Source organism: Lathyrus oleraceus, chromosome 3 (genome assembly GCF_024323335.1).
Source record: "Lathyrus oleraceus cultivar Zhongwan6 chromosome 3, CAAS_Psat_ZW6_1.0, whole genome shotgun sequence".
NCBI lineage: Eukaryota > Viridiplantae > Streptophyta > Magnoliopsida > Fabales > Fabaceae > Lathyrus > Lathyrus oleraceus.
Genome location: NC_066581.1, coordinates 142,314,831 through 142,328,683, shown reverse-complemented (window position 1 = coordinate 142,328,683; position 13,853 = coordinate 142,314,831).

The window sequence follows — 13,853 nt, the reverse complement described above, 5'->3', positions numbered from 1 at the left end:
AGTTGTTGGGCTTTATTGTCAGCGAGAAGGGTATTGAAGTTGATCCTGACAAGGTCAAAGCAATACAAGAGATGCCTGCGCCCAAAACTGAGAAGCAAGTTAGAGGTTTTTGTAAGGGCAAACTGTCATACAACATACGATCATAGGTTTCGATGATGACAAATTACCACCATGGATGAATCGGCATTGTCGATTCAACCTCTACAAAACAAATGCAACATATCACCTATCATATCCTTTTCTATGTTCATCTAAACTGTTATATTTCATACAACATATGTGGATAAAATATGGTCATGACAAAATGCATAAAAACCATAAAAATCTGAATTTTTGCAGATTTGCAAGGCTTGAGTCGACCACAGGTCAGCGCATAACATAGTGCAGTTGGTCACAGGTCAGCACATGGAGGCTTGAGTCGACCACAGGTCAGCGCATAACATAGTGCAGTTGGTCACGGGTCAGCGCATGGAGGCTTGAGTCGACCACAGGTTGGCGCATAACATAGTGCAGTTGGTCACGGGTCAGCGCATGGAGACTTGAGTCGACCACAGGGTCGGCGCATGAAGCTTTCACTTTCCCACGGGTCAGCGCACGCCGACCTATGGTCGACGCATACTGTTGTGCTTTTCAGATTGTCCAAAACTGCAGGCTATGAGTCGATGCATAGACCTGCTATGGTCGACCGCTCGTGCGCAAATTCAGTTTTTGAGTATTTCCCACTCTGTTTGAAAAGCTGTTAAGTTTGGTTGGTAAGTTGGTTACTATATATAGAAGTTTAGTTACTTGTATCAACTAACATTTGTCAAATTGATTCAAGTGTTCAAAGAAACAAGAAAAAGTGAAATAGGTGTCCAAGATTCATCATCTTCATCTTCAACATCTCATAACACTTCAATTACACACAACCATTTTTGAAGTGTTTTGTGATTGGTTAAAGGTGATAAGGTTCGAAGCCGAGATTGGGGAATCCGGTTCGGGTTGAAGCTTGTGACAGGTTTTTTCTTGAAAAAAACCTTTAGGGTTTTGTCCTCCAAGATAGGTTTGATTTTGGGGGTTTTTGGACGAATTGCTTCATCAATTTTCAGCTGAGCGAAGGTGATTGAGAAGAGGAAGTCTTCGTCAATCTAGTAGCGGATTCAGTGATATTGAAGGGAAGAATTCGGGTTCGATTTGTTGTAGTTGAGATCAGTCGGGCCGAGGGTTTGAAGAATTGAGGGTTATTCAACAAAGGGGCTGGAATAGGAGGTCTATCAACAACAATCGAAGGACTTGATTCATCTTGAATCAAGGAACAAGGAGTGGAAGCAACATTCAACGTCTTGAGAGTTTTGTTGTATATTTGCTTTGCAATCCTTGTATAAACGGTTAAACTCAACAGGTGATATCTATTAAATCATCTCAATTCTAGTTTTAGAATTGAGGGCAGACGTACCCCAAAGCGAGGACGGCGAGGGAACTGCCTCATCAAATCTTTGTCTTCTCTAATTTTCTGCATAATTGCTTTCAGCTTAAAAATTAAGTGATTTTCGTATAAGCACTTTTATCAAACTGTGATATTAATTGAGTAAGAGGTTAAAACTCTGTTTTTGGATTCAAAGTACAATAGGATATTATACTAGATTAATTGAAATCACTTACTCAACATAAATATCACTTGGAGTGTTTTTACACACCAAGTGTTTGATAATTTGCCTAAACCAAAATTGTCTTAATTGTATATCTAGTTTGATTTGCCATTTGAATCATTGGAACTAGGAATCCTTGTAAGTGAAACAAATCATTGATTGTGTGACTAGTGTAGTGATTCTTATTCCACATTATCACTAATCCATAGGCTTGACGCATATCCGGTTTTCCAATAACAGTTTGTTTTAGACTATATTTTCCTCGGTCGCTTCCGCACTTAAAACTATTTTTCAAAACCAATTTTTAATTGGTCGCGCCGACTTATTTTTTAATTGGGATCTATTCAACCCCCCCCCCTTCTAGATCCGTGCCATAGTCTAACAAGTGGTATCAGGAGCTCCGGTTCACTCCGTGCTTCAAAATATAACTTTGATAGAAAATGGCTAACGAACCTAAAGGGGCTTATAATAGAGCTCCCGTTTTCAATGGTGAAAATTATAGTTATTGGAAAGACTGTATGCGGGTGCACATAAATTCCATAGATAGAAAAATATGGAACGTCATTCTCAATGGTCCAATTGAAATAACCATGATCAATGAGAATGATGAATTAGTGCCAAAGCCCGAAGCACAATGGACTGATGATGATGAAAGAAAATACAATTATGATTGGAAAGCCAAAAATATCCTAATCTCCTCATTAGGTGTAGATGAATACTATCGTGTATCCCATTGTCCTACTGCTAAGGCCATGTGGGATTCACTACAAATCGCCCATGAGGGGACGAACGATGTTAAGTTGGCAAGAATCAACACACTAACACAAGAGTTTGATCTCTTTTTCATGGAGCAAGGGGAAACCATTGCTGACATGCAAAAGAGATTTACTCATCTTATCAATAGATTACATTCATTAGGTAGGCCTATTTCCAATGATGTTGCTACTAATAAGATCTTGAGATGTCTTAACAGGGAATGGCAGCCGAAAGTGACCGCCATCAAAGAAGCAAATGATCTTACCATATTAGACTTGACAACATTATTTCGCAAATTACAAGAGCACGAACAAGTACTCTTGAGCCTAGAACAACACGAAAAGAAAGAAAAGAAGGACAAAGCAAAGGTGAGTGAAAAGAAATCTATAGCTCTTAAGACTTCCTCCTCGAAGTCTCAAGCAAAAGAGCAAAGTGATTATTCCTCGAGCAACGAAGAAGAAGAGGACAAGAGCGAAGATATGAGGTTGTTCGTTAAACATTACAATCGTTACGTGAGAAAGAACGACATCCAACATTCTGAGAAGAACTTGGTAAACTTCCGGAAACAATCTAGGTACTCTAAAGATGATGACTCAAAAGGTAAAATGACTAGAGGGTCGTGCTATACTTGTGGAAAGCCCGGTCATTACAAACCGGACTGTCCTTTGAACAAGAAGACAAAGGAAAAGGAATCATCCAAATCACACAAGAGATCATCAAAGCCAAGGAGAGCATACATAGCTTGGGAAAGCGATAGAGACTCCTCCGATGATGAAAGTTCTAGTGATGAAGATAAAAATGCAAACCTATGTCTCTCTGCTCATCAAAAGAACAAAAAGAAACAGGTACAACATGCTAAATATGAAAAATCCTCTAGTATGTCTCATCATGAATTACAAGCCGCATTTGATACTTTACACTGTGAAGCTAAAGAGGCCTTTAAAAGGCTTGCCTCAAATAACAAAATTTTTACTCATTTGGAACAAAAAATTCAAGAATCTGAAAGGAAACTTGAGGCACTTAAAGCTTCTATTGTAGAAAGCACAAAAGCAGGTTGTGAGGACCTTAGAAGTAGGATGATCAACTTTGGGTGTGATACTTGTTATATTTGGCAAGGTGAAGTAAGAAACCTAAAAGCCAAACTTGACAAGGCTCTTGAGCCCAAGATTACCTTTGCTATCGATAAATCAAACTTTCGAAAAAGTATGGTTAATCCATATCAAAAATATAAATATGTTATAAAGGATGAAGATAGCAAAGGCAATTAAAATGTAAATTTGTCTTGTCTTTATTGTTGCAAGAAAGGCCACTCCATTGCTAAATGCAGGTTTAGGAGATTCTTAGTTCCTAAAAGCATTTATCATTGGCTTCCTAAATGCAACCATTTCGTTACTCATCATTCAGGACCCAATAAGCCTTTGGGTACCTTCTCGTGTTAATTGCATTTCCATAGGTACAATGCCTCGAGACCACCGAAAGAAGATGGGTTCTCGATAGTGGATGCTGAAGGCACATGTCAGGAGACATATCACTCTTCATTGACTTCGTGGCTAAGAAGAAAGGATATGTAACCTATGGTGACAACAACCGTGGAGCAATACTAGGTAAAGGTAGTGTAGGTAACCCTTCTTCCACTACTATTTCTAATGTATTGCTTGTCGAAGATCTTAAACACAATCTACCTAGCATCAATCAATTATGTGACAAAGGATACAATGTATCGTTTTCAAAAGATTGTTGCAAAATTGTACATAATGATGATAAGAAGAGTATGTTTAATGGCCTGCGAGTGAATAATGTCTATATGTTAGACTTGAACGAAGTATCGTTAAGAAGTGACAAATGCCTTGTAACAATGAGTGAAGATTCATGGTTATGGCATAGGCGTTTAGCACATGTTAACTTTGACTTACTAAACAAAATAGTCTCAAAAGATCTAGTCTTAGGTCTCCCCAAAATAAAGTTCACCAAGGATCACCTTTATGATGCTTGTCAAAAAGGGAAGCAAACTAGGATCTCATTTAAATCCAAAAATATCGTTTCAACAACGAGACCTCTCGAACTTCTTCACATGGACTTATTTGGGCCGTCTAGGATTAAAAGTCTAGGAGGAAATTATTACGGTTTCGTAATAGTGGACGATTTTTCTAGATTTTGTTGGACTATCTTTTTAGTAAGCAAGAGCGATACGTTCGCCGCCTTTGAAAGATTTGCTAAGCTTTCCCAAAATAAATTAAGTACAAACATTGTTGCAATTAGAAGTGACCATGGGGGTGAGTTCGAAAACCATTTATTTGAAGAATATTGCGGTAACCATGGTATCGATCATAACTTCTCCGATCCACGTACTCCTCAACAAAATGGGGTTGTGGAGCGTAAAAATCGAATTTTGGAAGAATTGGGAAGAACAATGATTAACGAAAGTGGTTTACCGAAATATTTTTGGGCCGACGCCATTAGTACGGCGTGTTATGTTTTGAATAGGGTGCTCATTCGCCCCATTCTAAATAAAACACCGTATGAGCTTTTAAAAGGGCGAAAGCCAAATGTTTCTCACTTACATGTTTTCGGTTGCAAATGATTTGTATTAAATAATGGAAAGGAAAACTTGGGCAAATTCGATTCCAAGGCCGACGAAGGTATCTTCCTCGGATACTCTCAATCGAGTAAAGCATATAGAATATATAACAAACGATTACTTGCTGTGGAAGAGTCTGTACATGTCACTTTTGATGAATCCTATCCGAGAAACGTCGGAAAGGGTAGTGTTATTCATGGTGCAGGTACATCTACAGAAGACATACTCAAGGGTGGCGAGCCGGGGATTGATCAACCCGACAAAGTCAAAGTTGAGGAGGATAAAGATGTACACCATGAGGAAACCGAGGTAGCTCATCCGCCTTCAAACGATGATCTCCCTCAAGCTTGGAAGTCTCCCAAAGACCATCCAATTGACAACATTCTCGGAGATATCTCAAAGGGTGTTACAACTCGATCGAAGCTAAGTAATTTCTGTTATCACTTCGCTTTCGTTTCGCAAATGGAACCTAAAAACCCTAAAGAAGCCCTACTCGATGAACACTGGTTTTTGTCAACGCAGGAGGAACTAAATCAGTTCACTAGAAATGAGGTTTGGGACCTTGTCCCTCCTCCGTGAGATCATCGAGTAATCGGCACCCGATGGGTGTTTAGGAACAAGCTGGACGAAAACGGGGTAATAACCCGTAACAAGGCGCGTTTAGTCGCGCAAGGGTATAACCAAGAGGAAGGCATCGACTATGAGGAAACTTATGCGCCGGTTGCCCGACTCGAGGCTATACGCCTTCTCCTTGCCTTCGCTTGTGCGAAAGACTTTAAACTATTCCAAATGGATGTTAAAAGTGCGTTCCTTAACGGTCACATAAATGAAGAGGTCTACGTCGCACAACCTCCGGGTTTTGAATCTCATGAGTATCCTGATCATGTTTATAAGCTAAAAAGAGCTTTATATGGTCTCAAACAAGCTCCTAGAGCTTGGTATGAGCGACTAAGTAAATTTTTACTCGATCAAGGTTACTCAAGAGGAAAGGTTGACACAACTCTCTTCATTAAACGTCAAGGAAAGCACTTGATATTAGTACAAATTTATGTAAACGATATTATATTTGGGTCCACTAACATGAATCTTGTGAGAGAGTTTTCAGATCTTATGCAGGGTGAATTCGAGATGAGTATGATGGGGGAGCTCACATACTTTCTCGGTTTGCAAATCAAACAACTCAATGAAGGAACATTCGTGAGTCAAACAAAGTATTGTTTGGACCTTATCAAGAGATTTGACATGGCAAAAGCTAAGGCCATTGACACCCCCATGCCAACATGTACAAACTTGAATAAAGATGAAAACGGTAAGGACGTAGAGGTAAAACGGTATAGAGGTATGATTGGATCACTTCTCTATCTCACTGCTTCTCGTCCCGACATTATGTTTAGCGTGTGTATGTGCGCAAGATACCAATCATGTCCCAAGGAATCCCATCTAAAAGCTGTCAAACGAATACTTCGATACCTATCCGGTACTCCGAAGTATGGACTATGGTATTCCAAAGGAAATGATTGCTCATTGGTAGGCTTCTCCGATTCCGACTTTGCCGGTTGCAAATCGGATAGGAAAAGCACTAGTGGCACCTGTCACTTATTTTCAAATTCCTTGGTCAGTTGGCATAGCAAGAAACAAGTTTCAGTTGCTTTGTCAACCGCCGAAGCGGAATACGTTGCCGCCGGAAGTTGTTATGCACAAATCCTATGGGTTAAGCAACAATTGTTGGATTTTAATCTCAAACTCGAACATATTCCTATTTTCTGTGACAATACAAGTGCCATTAATCTTACCAAAAATCCTGTGTTGCATTCTCGCACTAAACATATCAAAATTCGACACCATTTTCTTCGGGACCATGTAGAGAAAGGCGATGTTGTATTTCAACATGTTGACACTAAAAACCAACTAGCGGACATTTTCACAAAGCCGCTAGCTACTGAGCCTTTCTTTCATATTCGCCGAGAACTTGGTATTCTCGACATTTCGGAACGGGCATTATAAATTGCTGGTTTGATCTTATTTCATTTAAGACTATAATCCTGTACTTCTAACAAGTTGATGTTGTTGCAAGCACAAGTTTATTGTTCATCAAGTTACTCCGGCATCGAGGTGATACTGTTCCTTTACCCTTCTCTCTCTCTCTCTCCCAATTTTCATGGTTAAATAGCTGTACTACATGATAATATTGTATATATATGACTTGTCTCTCATACCATATCTGTTTGGATGTTTAAATGTTGTGTGGCATTCTATTTATGCATCAAACATGTGAGCGTATGTGCAGAACAGTGAAAAACTGGAAATTTTGCCTGTATGAGTCGACCATAACAGGGCAATGGTCGACGCACACTTCAAAATTTTCTTCTTTTTCAAAAATCAAACAGTATGCGTCGACGCATGCAGAGGTATGGTCGATGCATCGCTCAAAAATTCAGTTTTTCTCTGCAGAAAACCTTCAAACTTCCCATGCATTTACATTTCAAATTCTCATTTAGTGTGCATTCAACCCACTACATTGTGAGTTGCATCTACCTAGTGCCTACTGTCTCTTGGCCTTTCCTCTTCCCAAAAACCCTAAATCCTCATCTGTAAAAAGGGCAAACCTCCTTCTTGCAAATCATTCTCAAAATCTTACACCAAGCTTCACTCTCAAAACCTCTTTCTTGCAAAAAGCTTCAGAATCATTACGGATGCTTGTTTCAGTCGAGGAAGAGGCCATTAGGACATAAAACTGCATATGCATCTGTAATTTTTGTTGTTTGACTGATCTTATTTTTCTGTTATGCTTGTTTGTGCAAATCCAGTTTAATGTTATATACTTTTTCAATTTAGTCTGTAATAATATTTGGTGTGGTATTATTATATGATCTGCTATCTCCTGTTGAATATCATGTTATGTTGAATAATAGTTCTCTTTCTCTTTTTGATGTTGTCAAAGGGGGAGAAGACCATGTACCAAAGCCAAGCCAAGATATTCACAACAGTTTGTTAGACAACCTTAGATTACAAAAGAAATGGGGAGTGTGTATAATGTGTGTGAATATTGCATGTTGTTTTTCTTTGGTTTCACACAGGTTGTCATCATCAAAAAGAGGGAGTATGTAAGGGCAAACTGTCATACAACATACGATCATAGGTTTCGATGATGACAAATTACCACCATGGATGAATCGGCATTGTCGATTCCACCTCTACAAAACAAATGCAACATATCACCTATCATATCCTTTTCTATGTTCATCTAAACTGTTATATTTCATACAACATATGTGGATAAAATGTGGTCATGACAAAATGCATGAAAACCACAAAAATCTGACTTTTTGCAGATTTGCAGGGCTTGAGTCGACCACAGGTCAGTGCATAACATAGTGCAGTTGGTCACGGGTCAGCGCATGGACGCTTGAGTCGACCACAGGTCAGCGCATAACATAGTGCAGTTGGTCACGGGTCAGCGCATGGAGGCTTGAGTCGACCACAGGTTGGCGCATAACATAGTGCAGTTGGTCACGGGTCAGCGCATGGAGACTTGAGTCGACCACAGGGTTGGCGCATGAAGCTTTCACTTTCCCACGGGTCAGCGCATGCCGACCTATGGTCGACGCATACTGTTGTGCTTTTCAGATTGTCCAAAACTGCAGGCTATGAGTCGACGCATAGACCTGCTATGGTCGACCGCTCGTGCGCAAATTCAGTTTTTGAGTATTTCCCACTCTGTTAGAAAAGCTGTTAAGTTTGGTTGGTAAGTTGGTTACTATATATAGAAGTTTAGTTACTTGTATCAACTAACATTTGTCAAATTGATTCAAGTGTTCAAAGAAACAAGAAAAAGTGAAATAGGTGTCCAAGATTCATCATCTTCATCTTCAACATCTCATAACACTTCAATTACACACAACCATTTTTGAAGTGCTTTGTGATTGGTTAAAGGTGATAAGGTTCGAAGCCTAGATTGGGGAATCCGGTTCTGGTTGAAGCTTGTGACAGGTTTTTTCTTGAATAAAACCTTTAGGGTTTTGTCCTCCAAGATAGGTTTGATTTTGAGGGTTTTTGGACAAATTGCTTCATTAATTTTCAACTGAGCGAAGGTGATTGAGAAGAGGGAGTCTTCGTCAATCTAGTAGCGGATTCAGTGATATTGAAGGGAAGAATCCGGGTTCGATTTGTTGTAGTTGAGATCAGCCGGGCTGAGGGTTTGAAGAACTGAGGGTTATTCAACAAAGGGGCTGGAATCGGAGGTCTATCAACAACAATCGAAGGACTTGATTCATCTTGAATCAAGGAACAAGGAGTGGAAGCAACATTCAACGTCTTGAGAGTTCTGTTGTATATTTGCTTTGCAATCCTTGTATAAACGGTTAAATTCAACAGGTGATATCTATTAAATCATCTAAATTCTAGTTTTAGAATTGAGGGCAGATGTACCCCTAAGCGAGGACGGCGGGGGAACTGCCTCATCAAATCTTTGTCTTCTCTAATTTTCTACATAATTGCTTTCAGCTTAAAAATTAAGTGATTTTCGTATAAGCACTTTTATCAAACTGTGATATTAATTGAGTAAGAGGTTAAAACTCTGTTTTTGGATTCAAAGTACAATAGGATATTGTACTAGATTAATTGAAATCACTTACTTAACATAAATATCACTTGGAGTGTTTTTACACACCAAGTGTTTGATAATTTTCCTAAACCAAAATTGTCTTAATTGTATATCTAGTTTGATTTGCCATTTGAATCATTGGAACTAGGAATCCTTGTAAGTGAAACAAATCATTGATTGTATGACTAGTGTAGTGATTCTTTTTCCACATTATCACTAATCCATAGGCTTGACGCCTATCCGGTTTTCCAATAATAGTTTGTTTTAGACTATATTTTCCTCGGCCGCTTCCGCACTTAAAACTATTTTTCAAAACCAATTTTTAATTGGTCGCGCCGACTTATTTTTTAATTGGGATCTATTCACCCTCCCCCCCCTTCTAGATCCGTGACATATTCTAACAGTTTTCTCGGCTGCTTGAATTATATTTCCATATTCATTTCCAACATGATTGCCACATGTGCGCCTATATTCAAGCTTCTTCGGAAAGATCAGTCTTGTGATTGGACCGAAGACTTCCATTTAGCTTTTGACAGTATCAAAGAATCTCTGCTTGAGCCTCCGATTTTGTCTCCACCTGTTGAAGGAAGACCGTTGATCATGTATTTGACTGTGCTTGAAGACAGTATGGGTTGTGTTCTTGGTCAGCAAGATGAGACTGGAAAGAAAGAATTTGCAATTTACTACCTCAGTAAGAAGTTCACCGACTATGAGACTCAGTATTCTATGCTTGAGAAGACTTATTGTGCATTGTCTTGGGTTGCTAAGCGTCTGCGTCGGTATATGTTGAATCATACCACTTGATTGATATCCTAAATGGATCTGATCAAGTATATATTTGAGAAGCCTGCTTTAACTGGGAGGATTTCCCGTTGGCAGATGCTGTTATCAGAGTATGATATTGAATATCAATCTCAGAAAGCGATCAAAGGTAGTATCTTGGCTGACAATTTGGCTCACCAACCAATTGAAGATTACTAGTCAGTGCAATATGATTTTCCTGATGAAGAGATTTTGTACTTGAAAATGAAAGATTGTGATGAACCATTGCTTGAAAAAGGGCCAGAACCTGGTTCCTATTGAGGCATGGTATTTAATGGAGTTGTTAATCAACATGGAAATGGCATTGGGGAAATGATTATTACTCCTTAAGGCACACATCTACCATTTACAACTAGGATGACTTTCAAGTATACAAACAACATGGCAGAATATGTAGCTTGCATTATAGGGCTTGAAGAGGCCATGAATCTTAGAATCAAGTAATTCGATGTCTTCGGAGATTCCACTTTGGTTATGAATCAAATCAAAGGAGAATGGGAGACAAATCAACCCGATTTAATACCATATAGAGATTATGCGAGGAAGATTTCAACTTTCTTTACAAAGGTTGAGTTCCATCATATTCCTCGAGATGTGAACCGGATGGAAGATGCTCTTGCAACATTGTCGTCAATGATTGTAGTGAAGTATTGGAATGAAGTTCCCAATTTGTTTGTGATGCGTCTTGATAGACCAGCTCATGTGTTTGTTGTTGAAGAAATCAAAGACGAGAAGCCATGGTATTATGACATCAAGTGTTTCCTCCAAAGCCAGATTTACCCGCATGGGGCATCTTTGAAAGATAAGAAGACTTTGAGAAGATTAGCCGGTAATTTCAACTTGAATGGTGATATACTTTATAAGAGAAACTTCGACATGGTTTTGCTCAGATGCGTGGATAGACACGAAGCCGACTTGTTGATAACTGAAGTGCATGAAGGTTCCTTTGGTACTCATTCCAATGGACATGCAATGGTAGAGAAGATGTTGCGAGCAGGTTACTACTGGCTGACAATGGAATCTGACTGTTGCAAGTTTGTGAAGAAATGCCACAAGTGTCAAATTTATGCTAATAAGATTCATGCTCCTTTGACACTATTGAATGTTATTTCTTCCCCCATGGGCCTTCTCCATGTGGGGAATTGATATGATTGGGATGATTAAGCCCAAAGCTTCGAATGGGCATCTTTTCATTTTGGTCACAATTGACTACTTCACCAAATGGGTTGAAGCGGCATCGTATGCGAATGTAACCAAGCAAGTTGTTTTGAGGTTTATCAAGAATCAGATCATATGTCGTTATGGTGTGCCAAGTAAGATCATAACTGATAATGGATCGAGCTTGAATAACAATATGGTGGAAGCTCTTCGCAAAGACTTCAAGATCACACACCATAATTCTTCTCCCTACAGACCTAAGATGAATGTGTTGGTGTAAGCCCTAGAGGCCAATACTTTGGTACTTGTATCGAATTATTTATTAATAATAAAAGGCATTTTCTTTATTATGGTTGATTAATAAAGTCCCTGGAATAGGTAGTCTGTTTAATGTATTAAGTGTGACTTAATCATGAGAACACATTAAACATAAGGACAATATTCTTAAAGTATCCGTAGTCGAGCTTTAGTGTGAAGTGGGATAACATTAAAGCATTAAGACTATTATGTTTGTAGACTGATGATCACATCTCATGGATCATGGATAAAGAGTTATCAAGTCTTAAACATAGGTATGAATATTAAGAGTAATATTTATACCGGATTGACCCGCTATGAGAATACTATATAGAAAGTTATGCAAAGTGTCATAAGTTATTCTCATGGTGATAATGGTGTATACCACTCTTCGACCTGAAACCACTATGGACCCTAGATGTAGAGTCGAGTGCTTTATTGCTGATCCAACATTGTCCGTAACTGGATAACCATAAAGACAGTTGATGGGTACTCCACGAAGCATGCTGAGGGACATGAGTGACCTAGATGGAATTTGCCCATCCTGCATAACAGGATAAATGTCTATGGGCCCAATATTGAACTGGACAAGGATGACACGGTCTATGCCTTGTGTTCAATATAGACATAAGGGCAAAAGGATAATTATACACATAAGTATTATCACAGAAGGAATTGTCAGATCACATGACATTTTCGTGTCTTGGGTAGCAGTGATGTGTTGCTAGATACCGCTCACTGTTTATTATGTTAAATACGTGATTTAATATAATTGAAAACACCGCGAAAACCTACAGGGTCACACACAAAGGACGGATTGATGAGAGATAGAGTAACTAAGGAATACCGTAAGGTACGGTGCCCTTAAGTGAGTTATGGAACATCGTAAGGTACGGTGTACTTAAGTAGAATACGAAATATGGTAAGGTACCATGTGCTTAAGTGATTTTGGGCATATCAAAGATATGGGCCAAAATACACTTAAGTGGGCCTTTAGCTTGAAGCCCACACAAGTGGTTCTATAAATAGAACCCTTGTGCAGAAGCATTATTTGCGGTTGCATTATTTTCGTTTTCTCTCTCTCTCACACACACTCAAAGCTTTCATTCGTACCAGCTAGCACTGAGATTGAAGGAATCCGTTCGTGTGGGCTGAGTAGAGACGTTGTCATCGTTCAATGTTCGTGATCGCTCTGTGGATCTGCATCAAAGGTTTTGATCGTCACAAGAGATCTGCACCAAAGGTTTCAATCGTCACAAGAGGTAAATATTCTATCACTGATCATGACCATTCGTAAGGATCTCTAAAGGAGAAAATTTTAATTTCCGCTGCGTTTTGGATCGCAATTCTCCTTCAGAATGGGGCTGTTGAAGCTACAAATAAGAACATTAAGAAGATTATTCAGAAGATGGTTGTCACGTATAAGGATTGGCATGAGATGCTCCTGTTTGCTTTGCATGGGTAGCATACATCCGTCCACACTTCAACAGGGGCAACCGCTTTTTCTCTTGTATATGGTATGGAAGCAGTGCTCTCTGTAGAGGTTGAGATTCCTTCATTGCGTGTGCTCATGAAAGCCAAGTTAATTGATGCTGAATGGTGTCAGACTAGGTTTGATCAGTTGAATTTGATCAAAGAGAAGAGATTGACTGCCATGTGTCATGATCAGTTATATCAACAAAGGATGAAGAAAGCTTTTGATAAGAAGGTAAGACCTCGAGTGTTCAGAGAAGGTGACCTTGTGCTCAAGAAGAACCTGTCATTCAAACTAGACTCTAGGGGAAAATGGACTCCTAATTATGAAGGCCCATATATTGTTAAGAGAGCCTTTTCAGGCGGTGCTTTGATTCTTACAACTATGGATGATGAAGAGTTCACTCGTCCTGTGAACGCAGATGCAATCAAGAAATACTTCTCCTAAAAAGAAAAGAACAACTCGCTAAGTTGAAAACCCGAAAGGGCGGCTTAGGAAAAAAAGAACGTCTCGGTGGAACGAGAATTCGAGAGGGCG